General features: G+C 37.8%; 2 protein-coding genes across 5 annotated transcripts in view; one reads left to right on the top strand and one right to left on the bottom strand.

Moving 5' to 3' along the window:
* rln3a (relaxin 3a) overlaps window positions 1–19,353 on the bottom strand; it is an 80,772-nt gene that overhangs the window by 37,978 nt on the left and 23,441 nt on the right. Inside the window, exon 1 of one of the 4 annotated variants that reach the window (XM_089128319.1) lies at window positions 3,020–3,158. The exons of the other annotated variants lie outside the window; for them this stretch is intronic. The gene's annotated coding sequence lies outside the window, so the exon portion shown is untranslated. Of the gene's footprint in view, window positions 1–3,019; window positions 3,159–19,353 lie in introns of those variants that run through there. 4 annotated transcript variants of the gene reach the window in all.
* grin2ca (glutamate receptor, ionotropic, N-methyl D-aspartate 2Ca) overlaps window positions 3,303–19,353 on the top strand; it is a 67,038-nt gene continuing 50,987 nt past the window's right edge. Inside the window, exons 1-2 of the mRNA XM_039687473.2 lie at window positions 3,303–3,400; window positions 3,622–4,076. The gene's annotated coding sequence lies outside the window, so the exon portion shown is untranslated. The remainder of the gene's footprint in view (window positions 3,401–3,621; window positions 4,077–19,353) is intronic.

Genomic DNA, 19,353 nt, shown 5'->3' with positions numbered 1-19,353 from the left:
TAAAGTATATTACTTGTAAATCACTCAATGGCCTGGACCTCAGTACATGACAGAAATGCTCATTGAATATAAACCATCACTCAGATCATCAGGATCAAGTCAGAAATACCATGGGCTTCTTTAAAGCAAGGCAAGTCCGCTTTTAGCTATGCCAGCCGTAGCTGGAACGATGCAGCTCTCCGAAGAGATCAGATGTGCTCCAGCAGCTCCACATTCAACTCAAAGCACATTGTTTAGCTGTGGATTTACTGAATGAGCACTGTGCCACATCCGACTGATTGCACTTTAAAGGTTTCCTCTTCTCATTTTTTTTTTATAATTGATTAAATATTTTTAAAATCAATGTCTTATTTTTTGTTTTTCTTATTTCACTTGTTGGTGATTATTTTATGACTCTTTTTTAAACCATTTTTATGTAAAGCACTTTGAATTATCACTGTGTATGAAATGTGCCATTTAAAATTAACTTGCCATGCATACATTGCGAGAAATAGTCAGAATTACGAGGTATAAACTCTGAATTATGACCTTTCTCTCAATTCCGAGTTTGTAACTCGCAATAATTCGGACTTTAATTCTCGCAATTTCGAGTTTATAACTTTTTTCCCCTCAGAATTGCAAGAAAATAAAGTCGGTTATTTAATGTTGTGTGTTACCACGATAGTGCTTGTATTTATGTGCATTTTGTTCACAGTTTGCACCTTTTGTTTATCAGTATTTACCTCAGCTTGGAAAAGCTATTTGTGATGAACTTAGTACATATGACTTTTTAACCGCTGTGTGTTTTGGTGGTTGAACTTGTTAGTATATTAGTATAAAGGAACAAAACATATTTTAGAACTTCAGTAGGTTGGCATAGGCCTAGTTAATGAAATGTGAATATATATAGAGATTTTTGCTACTGTAGGCTATTGACTACAAAAAAGTTCAGGCAAACCACAGCTGTTTTCATAAGTTAAACTTTTATCTTGAGCTTTCTTCTATGACGAGAGAAAACGACAAATTTCATAATAGAGAGCGAGAGGGCATTTGGAGCAGGTTTGAGGACGTAAGCTGAGCTGCTGTTCAATACTCTGAGACGTCTAGCTATATTTGGACGTCTCCCTTGAGGTCTGGCCCGTGCCAGTGTCCCTTTCCCCTCATTTTTACCGTTTTCCGACAAGACCTTGACTAATAATACCAACTATTCCACGTGACGAGGAATAACGCGTTTTTTACGTGTCAGGATTTGGGACACGTGCCAGCGCGGCCGTTATACTAGTCTAACTTACCTCTTTTATATTCTCTCTCCTGTTGTTCCTGTTTCTCGCACGGCGTAGTGTGTGAAACGGTGCGGCCAAGTCTTGGAGCGAGAGCATATGCCCATCTATGCCTCTCTCACTTTCTCTCATCCTGACATGTGTGTCCTCCTCCGCCCTGCGGCCACCTGCGAGTCTTCCTGTGTCCCTTCTGCCGTTGCTCTTCAAACGTTTTTGAGCTAATACTATTGAACTTATCGCTAACGGCTAATGTTGACAGTAAGGTTCTTTTTATATATAAATAATTATATTAAGAAAACTTTTCTTCTTTTTTCTGAAGAAAATATAAAAGTTTTGGCTGTTAAAAATTAGTGTTTGGTGGTTTCTAAGGCGTTGCTAAGTAGTTTCTAAGATGGTCTAGGACTTGTTAGGGCTTTACAGAGAGGTTATTCACTCTTTTATTGTTACCCACAGGCAAAAATAGCTAATTTCAGGCAGAAATAAAAGCAAATCATTATGATGAGTTAGACGTTTAAAAGCAGATGCAAACCTTTATGTTACCAATATGTAGCCTAAAATGCCATTCAGAGTTTGGGGTTGGTAAGATTTTTTACATTTTTGATAGAAGTCTCTTAAGTCTGCACTTGTTTGATCGGTAAAAACAGTATTGCAAAGTATAACCATTTATTGGAATATATTTTAAAATGTAATGACAAAGTTTAGCCATCATTCACATTTCCTTCCATTGGCTCAAACTGCATTGACAGCAAACGTTTATACCGTTCTTTGCACATGCTCAAACTTTTTAGACTGTGTATTTATGGTTTGTCACTATATTTTATGTAGGCTGCATATGCAAACATTTATCAACATTTTTGATTTGATAAAGACTGTTTAAATACAAAGTTATTGTGTCACTTTATTTTTGGAGTTTCGAACCTGTTGACTTTTATAATATGGCCAAAAACAGCTGAAACAATCTTCATAATATCTTCGATGTGATCCATAGCCATACAGCTTTAGGATGACATGAGGCTGAGTAAATGATAACAGAGTTTTCATTGTTGGGTGAACACTACTATTTAAAACTATTTATTTTTTTATTCTTATTGAAAGGTTGTTGTTTTTTTTTAAATGTGGTTTATTCCTGTAATGACAAATCTGAATTTTCAGCTGCCATTGTAAATCAACCTCCTGAAAACAGTGCTGCTTAATATTTTTGCCGAAATATTTTTGACTGTCACTTTTAATCAATATGCTCTCTGAATGAAAAGTATTTTTTCTTTTTTACTTACCCCAAACTTTTGAGCAGCGTGATGTTTGCTTGCATGTGTGTGTATATATATTTGCATAATTCGAACATAATTTCTCGAATCCCCCTCAAACTGCTTAATATTGCTTTTGACCGTATAAAAAGCGAGTCCAGCGAGATAAATCCACCTCCTGAGCTTTAGCACAGAGAGAAACTTCTATTAGGGCTACAGCAGCTATTGGTAATAAAACCCAAACTAGATGCTGTACACTGAAGTATACCGTAAAATACCGTACAAACAAGATTATGAAGTAAAATTTGTAGCGATTGCTGAAAATGTTGCATTCTCAGAGTATGAAATTGCTCTGGACTTCAAAGAATAAGTAGAAATGGCTCAAAATCATGGAAGCCATCTGTTTAAGAGTTATTTTAATAGAGAGAGAGAAGATGGTTTAGAGGAAGGGAGAACGGAGGGAGGAGGGTTATAAAGAGAGAGAGAGAGAGAGAGAGAGTTAGAATAAATCCTTACCACATAATGATTACGGCTCACAAGTCCTGCCTCTGAAATGGAGTGCAGAAGGAGCCGGGATTACAACTACAGTAATCTGAGAACTGCAACTGCTCTCTACAGCCACAGATGAGCACATCAACTCCAACAAAACATCAGGGGTCAGGAGAAACGAGGCACCTTCAACTACGGGAGACAAGAAAATAAATACAAACCCCAAGAGAATAAGAAGCTAAAATATCTGTTGGCGAGGAATCAACAGCCTGCTAAAACAAGAAGCTCCACCTGTCGGCCTGTGCCACCTGTGTGCCCTTCCAACTGCCAGTTTTTGGAGTAATCCATGGTGTCTTTTACTAGAATAAGGGCTACACTGGAAAAATGAGGCGGAAACAAGTTAACAAGGTAAACGAAAGCTTACAATTCATTCTTTTGGATTGAAAAGAGACTACATGGAACAGTCCTTTTCCGTTTAGTTTGTTTTCACATGGAGCAACAGGAAATTAAAAATTCCATTGTACCTGTTTTTTTGGACACAAAATAGTGAAGTTCTAAAAATAATAATAATAATAATAATCTGACTGATCTGTAAACCTTATGTTATTTCCATTTCATTTGGGATGCAGATGAGATGCTGACAGACTTGGACCTGTCCAATGAAAGCTGAGACACATGTGTCCACCTAACCAGTGACTGTCCTGGACGAGGAGCTCTATGCGCATCTGCACCAGGACACTTGTGGACAGCCGTCTCCTGCCTCTCATTTTTCCTCTGGCATCCGCTCTCCCTCCATCTCTCCACGCCACCTCCTCTTTTCCTCCCCCCCTCTCTCCATCCGTCCCACCCTCCCCTCGCGGAAGATGATGTGACCTTCTGCCAAAACTGCGAGAGACCATGCCACTGTCACAGTTGGCTGTTCTGTCTACACTGAAATAGAATCAAACAAGAGCCACGAGAGGGAGAAAGAAGGAGGGGGGGACGGGGGAAAAAAAGAAGAAGAGGAAGAAAAAAAATCAGGACGAGTCACGGAGGAGAAAATGTGCTGTCGGGCGTCCGGGCTGGATGTGGTTTGCCAAAGCAGGTGAGTGATCACCTTCACTTCTGCCAAGGGGATGTTGCTGGCGCACGCATACATGTAGACACACTTTAAATGGGATTTTGTGAAGTTGCGCACCTGTTAATCTGAGCTTTTAGTGACACAACTGTGTTTAAACAGAAGAGTTTGTGTCATGAATCATCCTGAAAGTGCCTTGCTGTGTTCGGACAGGGCTGTGAAACTGTGTCATCTCAAGTCGATGCACCCACAGGTTGGATGCTTGTTGAAATTGTAAAGTTTTAGTTAACAAGTGTGACCGAACCTACAAAAACCTGTAGGTTAAAGAACGTCGTTTCTGCAGTATGTCGCTCTGTGGTTTTGGACTTGCAGGTACTACAAAGATCAATCACTTCTCACTGCAAATGGAGTGCGCTTCCCGTTAAAGTCGCTGTGCTGGAATGTTAAAGCGGCTAGAAATTGAACTCCGTTGAGAGGTGGACTGAGAGATCTTGGATAGGAAGCAATGACAGCTTTCAGTAATTACAGTTGGGAGCAGTTATTAAGGAGCACACACTGACGCATTTGGGATTCGTCCCGCTGAAGCTGTGATAATGTGCCACTTTCATAGTGAGAAGTGGGTGCTTCATAAGAGCAAGGTGGATAATGGGAAGAGAGGTACTTGAGATGGCTAGAAAAAGACAAAAGGCGAAGGCTATCAGATCCAATCTCACGTAATTTTGAACAAAAATGGTCTGGAAAAAGAGGAGGGAAAGTTATTAGGAAATTGCAGTGGTGGGTGACAGTTTCAAAATTAGAAACAGCCCAGCTAAATATTTGCTCCAGGGCAAATAGAAAAACATCATCGCAATCATAATCATAGCTCTTCAGTCGTCAGTCACATCAAGATGCTTTTCAGGGGAAAATTATTACATAGTTAAACTGATTAGTAAAAATCATTTTGTAGAATGACCTGATTGCCCTTGCACCCTCGTTCTCCTTTAGAGCAGTGCTATCAGAGTAATACTTTTTTTCTGCAAGAAGAATTATAGCAGTGTTTTATGAACTGATATATGACCTGATACATGATTCTACTTTTAATAAGAAGAAGATTTGTACCGTTTCTATTAGGATATTTGCTGAGAAATGTATAGAAGATCTGAGAGGGTTGGCACTGCATCTGTAGTGTGTGTACTATGAAGGACACAGTGTACGTTGTAGAAGTGTAGGACAGTTACGTCAAGTGACCGACTGGTACGTCAAGACTATGTCTCTGCATTCAAGACTTAATTGCAGTCTCTGGGCTTTATGTGTCACACTCTCTCAGCTTGTGTAACAGTTATTTTGCAGCAGAAATGTCCATTTTTCCAGGTTTTAAAAAACAAAATCAATCATGATCCACTTACAGGTTACTAGATTTCTCAAGGTTAACCTGCTAAATGTGAACATATTATAAACTTAGCTTGTCACTGGGATAATAGTCTTAAAGGGATACTTCACCTCTGGGAAGATGAATGTGTATTTACTATTGGTCATTTACGTATATAGTAGAAATGTGAAATTATTCTTGAAATTGAAGCATTGTAGACTGAGAAAAGACAACAACTCCCAGAATGCATTTGATTTGCTGCTCTTACGAGGGCACTCCCAAACCACGCCTACCGGTTACAGGCGGCATAATCCGAAAAATGGATACAACTAGGCTTGCTTTGATACGTTTACATCGAAATGGTGCTAAATGTTGTTGTACTAGCCGAATGTATATAACACAACTTAGACTTTCTCTTTAAAAATATGATGCAAGGCGGGACCATGTCAACAGAGTAGCTTAGTAGCTCTGAACTGTTTTCCCCCAATTGAAATCACTATTTCTCTAAGCCAATTCATTATTTTGGCTAATCCATACTCTACTAACACTAAAGGTTTATAAAAAGAACCACAAACAATGCGAGTTAGAACTTTTAACTAATTACCACTTTTACACTCAAAGCTCTGCGGATTCAGCGATCTCGTCCAGAAGAAAATGGCATCTCTGAGTTTCGCGACAGCAATAGGACTCTACTGTATATCTGTTTCCATAGGCGCACGACGAGTGCACTAACCCCACCAGTCCGCCCCAGCTCGAGTCTGGCCGGGCTCAGGTCTCGCTCCGGCCGCCTCTTTTTCCTCCATGTCCCGCAACTGTTTATCGCTGTATTGCGGCTTACAGGTAGCCGCGAGCATCGGATTCTCGCAACAGATCTTCGAAATCCTCTTCTGCCATTTCAACTTCAAAACTACCTTCCGCCATCGTGATTAGCCTACTATACAAACTTTCTACACAGACCAAGATGCGAGAACCCGTTAGCTTAGCTTCTACAGAAAGATGGCTGACACTATCTTTACATTCTGTGAGTGAGATCCCGCCCCATACGGCGGTGGTGAAAACATGCGGTACACTGGCTGTAGAAATCCTACGACGACGCAAAATGACGATTTTTGCGTCATCAGAGGACTTTTTCATAACTAAAAATATTTTTTTCTCTCATATCAGTTGGATATGAAGGGAGGAATCACAGTAATTCGAAAATACTACTGGTTTTCTACTGATACAAAGCTTAATGTTAAATCCTGAAGTATCCCTTTAAAAATTCTCCTTAGTACCTTATAGGGTGCATATTATTTAGTGCCTTAAGGGGGCATATTATTACCTTACATTACTAAAATGCACCATTTTAGGGTTAAATAAGGCACAAAGGTGTACTTTTGAAGGAACTTCCCCATTGATAAAGTGATTTTTTTTCCTCACAGATGAGACAGTTCCCATTACAACTGCTGTTTGATGATGCAAAATGTGCCAGGGGGGGTTTTCATTCTTAAGTGGTTGCCTGGGTGTTTTGACTGGCTTTTTGGCTGTTGTTTATTGCCTGAATGTAAAAGTATCTATGATATTAGATACAGGAACAGGTCCCTCCTTATGGTTTGTTCAGTTGTTCAATTCACTTAACCCTGTAAAGCCTGACATATTAAATATATTCAGATTGTTTTTAAATGGAACAGTTTTTGACAAAATATAGTCAAAAAATGTGTTGTAAGCATCACTTCTGATACATTAGGCTTTAATAGTTCATATAATATGAAGAATATGGAGCTCATACTTAAGGAAGAAAAATCACCTCAATTTTATTTAGCGGCCCAAAAATATAAAATGCGTATAAATATCAGTTGTCACTTGTCACTCCATACAGTAATAATATGTTGATATACGCTTTTATTTTATGATTAAAGCTCTGTAGTTTTGAATGTAGGAGGCAAAGCATATAATGTAATCATGCAATACAATGATGATTCCTCAAAGTCCTGATGTATCATATTTGAAAATCATATTTTAGCATTATTTTTAAAAAAATCATGAATGAATAATCATACTTTGCTTCAGTCCAATAACAAGCGTTCATCTTTAAATATTATTTATTTCATAAGAATATTAAAATTAAAATATATTATATTATATAAATAATATATTTAATATTATAAGCGCAATAATAACAATATAAAAGTAAAGATTTCACAGCAAAAAGACACGTGTACCACAACCTATTATTTTAAAAGGCCTAGGCTATTACTTGCAGAAATTATGGATGGCATAAGGCAGGAACACTAGATTGCAAACAACAGGTTTTGCAGCAAAGTTTTGATCACGTTGATAATTTAAAGGGCTTAAATGTGCTATCAGATGTGATACAGTTGGGTTTATAGGCTTAAGTATGAGAAATAGTTGGCTAATAGTGGCTCGCGCAATCTTGAGAACAAAATAACCTCCCCCCAAAAAAGAAAGGCGATGATCAGATGAGGAGCTTGCAAGTGAGCCAAGACATGGAGAGGGTGAGTGTGTGCTGGTTCTCAAATGCCCATGTGTGTTTCTGTCAGAGAGTCTGTGTGTACGTCCACCCTGTTGTGTGGTGGACAAGTCAGTGCAGTGTGGAGCCAGCGAACCCTGGGATCAATGCATCTGTTCTCTGCTTACACAGAACACAAGCAGAATAGAGCTGCCCGTCCACTCGCCTTATCTGTCAACACTCAATACTCAACACTTATCCTATCAGATTCTCTACATAAAAAAACAGATTTCATCTAAACAGAAATTATTCCATTTCTTACCAAACTGTGCACTGAAACTGATCAATGCATGTCTGAACTTATACACTGACTAATCATTTTTTTTTATTCAACTTGAATCGAGGTAGCAAACAGGATGCAAGTGTTCAGATGCAGTTTCTCATTTGAATGTAAAGTCATACAATTAAAATGAATTGAAATTCAGAGAAATTCATATCACAAATTTTTAACTAAAAGCAAGCAAGTTTGCACACTGTAAAAAAAACATTGTTGGTTTAACTTAAAAAAAGTAACCTGGTTGCCTTAAAAATGTAAGTTCATTGAAATGGAAAAAATTAGTTAATACAATGGAGATTTATTTAATCACCAGAAACTCAAAATATTACGTTATATGAACTACATAAATTATCTAAGTTGATTCGACAAAAGAAAAGATGTTGTGATTACAAATCATGAAAATATTTTTTAACAGTGTTGATTGACAGATACAGTATAGATAGATTGCATTTGCATTTAGTTGCAGACATTTACTCTCTATAGAATAGCAGAAGGTTGACAGCTCGTTTCAATTTTAATCTCAGCAACTCCATAGCAACACCCTGGCAAAGACTTACAGCACTAGGCAAACAGGTCAAATCAGCAGTCAAACAGACGTTTCTAAACAGATGTTGTCTTAATCCCCATCACGGCCTGGGCATTCAACACATATCCACACCAAACACACACAATATGCGTCACATACATTCACACTAAAATGTCTCACACACACATCAATGCTAATGCTACACCCCAGGTGAACAAACGCACTTTAGCAATGGGACTGAAACATTTCAGCAATTGCATTACCTTCAAAACGTTATCCAAAACGACTTACGTTGCATTTCAAGGTACACATTTGACTTTCTTATCAGTTCTCAGTTCTTGCTTTCCCTGGGATTATGTTGTCTGAGATCACCTAATGCCACAGAATGACATTCAATCTTTGGACAGAGACAGTTAATGAATTAGACTGGGGCAGTAGTGCTGTTCTTGCAGGCAGTCTAATAAATTAATTTGGTTTTATGAAGATGGCGACACTGAAAGCCACAATAACAGTGCCATAAATTCAATGACTGTTTGAACTATGGCTGTTCACCCAAACATTTTTAATTCTGCCATAATTTACTCACCCTTTCTTTCTTATGTGAACCTTACCAGATGTTTTACAGAATGTTCATGCTGCTCTTGAGTCTAGGTGGCTTGTGCAATATATTCCACATATTTGGTGAGTCAATAGTGAGTCAATGCAAAATGGCAACTGTTCCTTTAAAACTGTTGTGTTGTCCAGTATTTTAAATGAATGACTTGCTCTGCTCACACCGCTTGATGAGATCTGTATCTCAAGAACAACATCCAGCGCTGCATCACAGCATACAGGACAATGCCTTGTCAGCAAGTTTTTACATTACGTGTCGCCCAGAGCTGATCAGCTTAGAAATGCTTAAATGACTTTAACTGACTGCATCGGTGAGGAGAATTTGTTAAAGCTACACTGTGTAACTCTTAGTTTATTCTTAGCTAAAACACTTAGTTCTTTCAATAATATATGCGCTCATTAATGTATATTTACTTCGTTCAAGTAATAAAGTAATCTCGTGAGTGTATAATATGCCATTGAAAATACATACGGGTAAGGGGTTCTAATGTCGGTCGCCATGTTGCCCCTCCATCTTGAAAGTACATTAGCCAAAGAGGGACATACCCGTTAAATCAAGCTTCGCCTTTCGCGTTTACGTTTAGTTAACACTCATGGACGAGGTCGAACTGGAAGCCATGTTGGACTACATTGGCCACCGTAGGAGTTAAAACGAAATCGGAATTGAAAGGAACAGAAACTAATATTCACTGGATGATCATATACCTTTTCACCGCTAGATGGAGGTAAAAATCACATAGTGTAGCTTTACACATAAGTCCCCTTGGCTTGTAGTCAATGATTTTATTCCTTAAAACTCATTGTTGATCACCAAAAGGACAGATTTAAACATTTCTTCATGCCTTAAAATAGCTTGAATGTAACTTTATTTATTTATTTATTTATTTATTTATTTATTTAAAAGGGACAATGCATATTGATAAACATTTCAGTAATGTAAATATGCCAGAATTAGCCCCAGGGCTACTTTCCATCTGCAGTCCCCCGTCAGGTCATCACAAAACAACACATAACAAGACTAACATTCAAGTTTAAATAGAATACTACACGGTTTGAACTTGAACTTCAACAACATCACACACACTTAACATTCTCAAAATATGGTGACTTTTTAAATTATTATTTTTTGTCACAAATGCAGCACATGTTTTAACTACAACTTACACTCACAATAGCGTACTACCACACAAAAATGCTAAAGATAAATAGATAGATAGACAGACAGACTGAACAACAGATACAAGATAGACAGATAGATAAAGGGATAGAGAGATCGATTTATAGGTACACAGCAAAATCCCCAGTGTCAAATTAACACTGAGAGTGTGAATTATATAAACTCTGAGCAGAGTGTTAAATGAACACTGAAGCAGTGTTAAAGTTAATGAGATAATTAAGTGAATAATTGAGTGATGATTGAGCATCATTGAAGACACCTGATGTTAACAAGCAGAATCGCTGAAGGAGAAAAACGGAAATTTTAAGTCACCATTATGGAGATCAGTGTTTGCTTTAGTTGGTCTCTTGACCCTTATTTCTTTACCTTTAGATTTTGTTTGGCTGCTGCACATGAGTTACAACAGCCAGATTAATAAATAGAAAAGGAGATCTGATGGTGATGGATGTGTTTCAACATAATCATTAATTCACAATCATTTGACCTGAATCACTGAATTCATATTCAAATTCTAATTTATGAGTAAGGTTCCCTTTATTAATTATAGCAGCAGTGACCTTGTGCAGCATAATATTCTCAACGTCTACAGAATATTTAAAATAATTTTTTAAAAGCTCTTCTTATACAATGTTTTACTTCTCTACAATGTTAAGACACACAGACATCAATAGTTAGCCTGTGAATCTCAACAATGGTAACAGTTATCAAGCATGTTGCAGTGCATTCTGGGTGCCACCAATCAAAACTCATTCATGGCTCCCATCATGCATTGCTGCATGAATAAATAATGAACTTATGTTCAGAGGTGATCTGTTTGCCACCATTGCTGAGATTAGTGTGTTAATTCTTGATGTCTGTGTGTGCCTATATAAAATATTTTTGGGATATTTTTGTATTTTTTTTTTATCGTTCTTCATTGAAAAGGCTAAAAATGGTATGTCCTAAAATGACCATGCTGCTAAAATCCTTAAGGTAAATTTAACTCAGAATTTATGCTCTTGATGAGTTCAGTGATTCAGGTCAATTAATGATTGTGTTGAAACACAACCAACACCATCAGATCACCTTTTTTCATCTGGCTGTTATAAGTCACAGACAACAGCCAAACAAAATCTAAAGTTAAAGAATTAAGGGTCAAGAGACCAACTAAAGCAAACACTGATCTCCATACGCCTTATTCACGGCAGCGCCATCTTTGATTTTTAATGAGAATGAAAGCGAGGCTGTGAGGGATAGACTTGCATCTCTTCAATGGGCTGTACTGTTATTTAATGTGTTTTCAGTTTGTTCTGCTCATGAAACACTGGATGGAAAAATATCTTTCTAAGAAATTTCAGTTTACAAAAAACTCCTGACAATGTAAGTTGTGGAAAATTGTAAGTAATCTAGGAGCTTTATTCAGCTTTTTAAAGCGGATGCCATTGGAAACACGGTAAGTCTATCCCTCACAACCTCACTATCACACCTGTCATGGCGCTGCTCTGAATAAGGTCTATAATGGTGACTTAAAATTTCTGTTTTTCTCTTTCAGTGATTGTTTGTTATCATCAGGTGTCTTCAATAATGCTCAATCATCACTCAATTATTCACTTAATTATCTCATTAACTTTAACACTGCTTCAGTGTTCATTTAACACTCTGCTTAGAGTTTATATAATTCTCACTTCTCAGTGTTAAATTAACACTGGGGATTTTGCTGTGTACATGTATTTAGATTGAAAGATAGATAAATAATAGACAGATAAATAGATAGACAGAACAACAGATAACAGATAGACAGATAGATAAAGGGACAGAGAGATCGATTGATAGGTACATGTATTTAGATTGAAAGATAGAGCGAGAGAGAGAGAGAGAGAGAGAGAGAGAGAGAGAGAGAGAGAGAGAGAGAGAGAGAGATAGATAGATAGATAGATAGATAGATAGATAGATAGATAGATAGATAGATAGATAGATAGATAGATAGATAGATAGATAGATAGATAGATAGATAGATAGATAGATAGATAGATAGATAGATAGATAGATAGATAGATAGATAGATAGATAGATAGATAGATAGGAGGAACAATAGAATGTTAGATAGATAGATAGATAGATAGATAGATAGATAGATAGATAGATAGATAGATAGATAGATAGATAGATAGATAGATAGATAGATAGATAGACGATAGGAGGAACAATAGAATGTTAGATAGATAGATAATATAGATCATAAGCAGAATGATGGATACATATATAGATAGAAAATTATAATGTTAGATGGATAGACAGAATGATAGATTAGAAGCAGAACGTTAGACAGACAGACAGAACAACAGATAGATAGATAGATAGATAGATAGATAGATAGATAGATAGATAGATAGATAGATAGATAGATAGATAGATAGATAGATAGATAGATAGATAGATAGATAGATAGATCTTTTTATACAAATTGGTTTAAAAAGGAGAAAGGTTAGTGATGCAAATGAGTCCAACCCAACCTGATTATACATGACAAACATGACACACCCGCTGTGGGACAGATGAAAAAGCTGAGTTTGCATTATTACCTCCAAGGTCATGTTGGGGAAATTGTACCTTTCTTAAGCAACAAGCTCCCATGGCCACATAATCTGTCAATCAGTGTAATTCCTTTGAGAAACGGGCAAGAAATGAACATTTCTCCTTCAACTGCGGTTGGAAACATGATTACGCACGTGTCTCTCTAAGTTCGGAAGCGGGGAACCTCCACTGGCACGCTCAGGTGTTACCGTCAACAAAACACGTGCTTGTATTTGTATTCAGAATGCAATCCAAGTGCACCCTGTCCACTATAATGTCCTCTGTCAAAGAAGAAACACAATGCCATAGGATGCCAAGAAAATAACAGCAGAAACCAAAGCATATCCCTGCTCCCCTGCACTGCAGTGTTGCAGTGACAATATTAGCTACATCTGTGATATTTTAATTTTTACAAATTAATGTTTCGACAAATATATTTACAAATTGCATTTACAGAGAAGCTGTTTATTGTTCATAATTAAGGTTAAAAGTTTGTTCAAATCACTAACTCTAAGTTTTATACTTGTGCAGGTGACTCGTGATATTAATCATGTGACATGTTAGGAGAAGAGTGCTATTACATTTCAATGTGATCAAACTTGTAAAATTCACCAGACAGGCAAAAACAGGTGAACCTATATACATTTCCTTCTTATGTGGAAAACAAAATTTTGATTTTGGATTTTTGCTTTGATTTTTTTTTTTATAATATCTTTTTGTCTGTATGATGAAAGTCAATGTCAGCGTTATTTTAATAGAATATACTAATGTAGTATTTATTAATATTTAGAATTAACTCTTTTTTTATATTTTCAGTTTTCATTTTTATATTTTTTCATTTTAGTTTAGTTTTCAGTCATTTTATGTGCCTGTGATTTTTTTCTATCTAGCTTTAATTTATTTTTATTTCAGTTTTAGTTTGAGTAATTTTAGTACTTCAACATATAATTGCTAAACAAACCTAATTTAAGTTTTTTTAAAGTTTAAGTTTTTCACTTAATATTCCTATATTTTATTTAATTCCAGCTTTATTTCATTTAATGAAAACTATATTTAATAGTTTTAGTATTCATTTTAGTTTTAGTAACAATAGCAACACTGGTCAGTGTGGTACTGTAGGTAAAAAAAAATTGGACCCCATTCACTTTCACTGTATGGACACAAAAAACAAAAACAAATTTTTTTTTTCAAAACATCTCCGTTTTTGTTTCACTGAAGAAAGCCGTACAGGTTTATAATGAGTAATTTGGAAACAAACCATTTATAGGGATAGTTCACCCAAAAACTGTTGTCCCAAACCCTTAAGAACACAAATGAAGATATTTTTGATGAAATCTGAGAGCTCAAACATGCTGCGTAACATGAGAATGAACCTCATTGGTTCTTGGTGAAGCTCAAACGTGCTGCGTTACACGAGAATGAACCTCATTGGTTTTTACAATGTCAGGTAAACTTACTTGAGCTTCCATTTACCAAGTGATGTGTGCGTCAATGAATGTGAAAATTAAATTTGTTCATCATATAACAAAATTGAACTGAACCACTCAATTCATATGGATTTGTTTTATATATCTCTTTATAAACGTTTTGAAGCGTCAAATTGGTAGTTGCATAGACTGTTAATGGAGGAACAGAAATCGCTCAGATTTCATCAAAATATCTTAGAAGATGAACAAAAGTCTTATAGGTTTGGAATGGCACAAGGGTGAGTAAATGATGACAGAATTTTAATTTTTTTATGTAAAATAAAAACAATTTTTGTAAAATCAAGTAAACCTTTTACACATCAAAGATATATCTTACACGGCTGTGTCCCTTCCCTCTGCAAAAGGTCACTGAAAGTTACTACGTTTTCAACACATGGCAGACCGAGGGGCGGATGAGTGTCAATCCACAAGCCAGATTACAAAACAAAGTGGTATGTTTAGACGCGGATTATTCTGTGCGAGTGGGTTTGCGGCAGCGCGAGTTGGCGAAAGCAAGTGTTGTGCGTGAGCAGAGTGAAGTAGATATGCTGCTGTTAAAGCAGTCTGATGACATCTGGATGAGGGGAGATTCTTGACCTCGGCTTAAGGCCGTCTTATCATGATCCCGCACTCCAAATAGCCAGCACACACACACACACATACATACATGTGTAAGTATCAATTTAACAAGAAAACCCAGTGTGGTTTTGCTGCGCACCATAACCCAACATGCACTAGAGTTTAACGTTAACACAGTGGTGCCATATAAGATATATGGAGTCTATGGCTACATGTGTCAAGTAAAATGGATCGTTGCCCCTGCAACACATTTTCAATTCCAGTGTAATCTGCTGCCTTTCAGATGTTATTACAGTTAAACAGCCTGGGAAAAAAAAAATCCTCACTCTCACGCAGAAACAGACCGAAAAAAAGAAAAAGAAAATCGGCTTGTTTTGCTAAGAAGGTTGACAGTGAGTGAGAAATGTGTTTGGGGGAAAGGATCTTGATGGATGGACTCTTTGCATCCTTCTAGGACTCTGGGTTAATAGAGATCTTTACAGAAAGTCCTAGGCGCTGGTCCAGGACCAGATCCGTGTCCTTTCTGATGGTCAAGATTAATGCTGATGAGAGAGAGAGAAGCAGTGTGAAGAAGCTTTTTGTAACCTTTGTTTCCTATATTGAGAATTTAGGACAAAATTACGTAAATGTGATAAGGGGCAACTACACTCACCGGCCACTTTATTAGGTACACCTGTCCAACTGTTCGTTAACACTTAATTTCTAAGCAGCCAATCACATGGCGGCAACTCAGTGCATTTAGGCATGTAGACATGGTCAAGACAATCTCCTGCAGTTCAAACCGAGCATCAGTATGGGGAAGAAAGGTGATTTGAGTGACTTTGAACGTGGCATGATTGTTGGTGCCAGAAGGGCTGGTCTGAGTATTTCCGAAACTGCTAATCTACTGGGATTTTCACGCACAACCATCTCTAGGGTTTACAGAGAATGGTCCGAAAAAGAAAAAACATCCAGTGAGCGGCAGTTCTGTGGGCGGAAATGCCTTGTTGATGCCAGAGGTCAGAGGAGAATGGCCAGACTGGTTCGAGCTGATAGAAGGGCAACAGTGACTCAAATAACCACCCGTTACAACCAAGGTGGGCAGAAGAGCATCTCTGAACGCACAGTACGTCGAACTTTGAGGCAGATGGGCTACAGCAGCAGAAGACCACACCGGGTGCCACTCCTTTCAGCTAAGAACAGGAAACTGAGGCTACAATTTGCACAAGCTCATCGAAATTGGACAATAGAAGATTGGAAAAACGTTGCCTGGTCTGATGAGTCTCGATTTCTGCTGCGACATTCGGATGGTAGGGTCAGAATTTGGCGTCTACAACATGAAAGCATGGATCCATCCTGCCTTGTATCAACGGTTCAGGCTGGTGGTGGTGGTGTCATGGTGTGGGGAATATTTTCTTGGCACTCTTTGGGCCCCTTGGTACCAATTGAGCATCGTTGCAACGCCACAGCCTACCTGAGTATTGTTGCGGACCATGTCCATCCCTTTATGACCACAATGTACCCAACTTCTGATGGCTACTTTCAGCAGGATAATGCGCCATGTCATAAAGCTGGAATCATCTCAGACTGGTTTCTTGAACATGACAATGAGTTCGCTGTACTCAAATGGCCTCCACAGTCACCAGATCTCAATCCAATAGAGCATCTTTGGGATGTGGTGGAACGGGAGATTCGCATCATGGATGTGCAGCCGACAAATCTGCGGCAACTGTGTGATGCCATCATGTCAATATGGACCAAACTCCCTGAGGAATGCTTCCAGCACCTTGTTGAATCTATGCCACGAAGAATTGAGGCAGTTCTGAAGGCAAAAGGGGGTCCAACCCGTTACTAGCATGGGGTACCTAATAAAGTGGCCGGTGAGTGTATATATTTGATGCTGAAAACGGTGACCATGTATTCTTTTTCTTAGCTTCTTTTATCACTTGCATTTAGCAGTTTTCCAAATGTGCAGTTAAAAACAGAGCACACTGTGTGGAAACACATTCTCTGACAATGAAAAGATCTTGACTGATCTTCTATTGTAATTGTGATGATTTTTGATTGGACTGCCCCAAAAATTTTGACATTTTGGAACTGGGACCCGGTTATTACTATATATATATATATATATATATATATATATATATATATATATGGTATATTATTACCATATCCCCCCCCCCATCCATAATAATTAGAAAATGTTGTTTAGGTGGAGTATAGCATGTTACACTACAGGACACTTCTGTGACTGTCCTGTCACAGAACCCATGTATGAACTGATAATTAATTATTTCTTAGTGGATGTCATGAGTGTAATTAAGGGGAAAACAGATAGCCTTGTTAATTAAAAATGCCATAACACCAAACAAGTTAGTAGCTGTCTCCATAGATATCTATATAAAGGCTAGATAGTCTCACGGCGAAGTATTTATCGTCATCTCCGGCGGCCATCTTGTCACAGACAGGCTTTCTGGCGGGCTCTGTGGTATCTGATGTAAGAAATACTCTTATCTCATTGAAATCTTGATGGATTCACGAACGGTTTGGTTTCTTACAAACGTTATTAACGTGGCTATAATTCTGGATGATTATTTATTTATACACTTATTATTCATAAGTATGCAGTATCATAACTACATCTCTGCCGTTTATAACAAACCAGACCGATTGAAAATCGGTAGAAAATTGAGCAAGTTACGGTGATTTAAAAAGTACATGCACCATTAAAACACAACGTTATCAGTGAGCGAGCTGCCTGTGACAAGATGGCCGTCAGGTGCTGACCTCCACTGGTCAGCAGCGCGGACGAGAAATCTAGCCTTTATATAGATATCTATGGCGGTCTCCACATAAGGGGTAAGAGCTGCTGCATTTTTTTGTGCCATCTAGTGGTTTAGAGTGTGTCTTTTAATCTGGTGTGCGTTCAACCCCACTATTATTTACACTTTGTGTGCAGTAAAACACCCTGAAGGAGGATCTGGAATGTCATAGAGACTTGTATGTGGACTCTTTTGGCTTGGAATAGTACATTTCCAGCTAGCAACCACTTAATATTGTACACCTTAGCAACTGCATAGCAACAACCTGGCAACCAGCCACAACATCTCAGCATTGTGTTGGCATGCACAGGCAAACACCACTCATATTTTGTTTAGATAATGTAAAAACCTAATTGCAATTACATCTGGTATCTGACAAAACAGATCAAGGTCAAACCTCTATTTTAATCTGGATCTTCATGACTGCTGGTGACTACAGATGTCATTTGATCTCTATTAAATGAGAAAGATGAAGAGACATACATATTTATGCATTCAAATGCAGTAAAGACTTGGACGTATAAAAGTTCTAGAAAGCCGTGCGATGTTGGATCAGTCACCTTGTGAGGCATTTGATAACCTGCAGCAGCTCTCAGAATCAGTCAGTGTCATGTTAAGCCAGCACGACTGCTGCATGACTGTGCTTTAATGAGTCTTAATGGCTCTTTAATGGCTCGTTAAGCCACAGTCATGCAGCAGCCTTAATGAGAGCCCTGTGTGCACGTGCACATGCTAAAATACACCGTCAAACACAATACCACAAGAGAATCAGCAAAAAGTCTCTAGGCCAGTCATGCATCATGATGCATAATGGACTTTTCTTTGGGGTCGTTTTAAACCCTGGGTTAACACAATCCTCTGTTTCTTTGTACTGTGTTACACTGCTTATACTTAAAGGAGAACTCCTGCGAACAATGAACCTTTGGTCTAATAAAACATCGGTACATAGTCGACCGTTCTCTGAGATTTGTTTTCATGATAATCGATTGTAAAGAGTTTTATCTCTAAAAACTGTTTAGCGTATAATGCTAGGACTGGAAAAAGTAAAAGAAATCGCTAGTTTATACCACTAATAAGGCTCAAAATAGCCCCACACTAACACAGAAACATACTGAGGCTCCATACATGCAAAACGAAGCATTGAGAACTTTGTAAGTGTACAGACCGTTTAATAAGAAGATACTTTATGATGACAGTTCACTTCGCGTATACAGACAGCAGCCATCTTAAAAAATAGTCTCGATAAGTCGATCCCCGAACGACGTGCTGAGTGATCTGAGCTGTATGAAGTTCAGCGAACTTCTGAACTGTATGAACCGCTTTCGGGGATCGACTTATCCAGACTATTTTTTAAGGTGGCTGCTGTCTGTATACACGAAGTGAACTGTCTTCATAAAGTATCTTCTTATTAAACGGTCTGTACACTTACAAAGTTCTCAATGCTTCGTTTTGC

This window comes from Pimephales promelas, chromosome 3 (assembly GCF_988280905.1).
Source record: "Pimephales promelas chromosome 3, fPimPro1.hap1.1, whole genome shotgun sequence".
In the NCBI taxonomy this organism is placed as follows: Eukaryota; Metazoa; Chordata; class Actinopteri; order Cypriniformes; family Leuciscidae; genus Pimephales; species Pimephales promelas.
The sequence above is the reverse complement of the archived record's forward strand: the minus strand, read 5'-3'. Positions and strand labels throughout refer to the sequence as shown.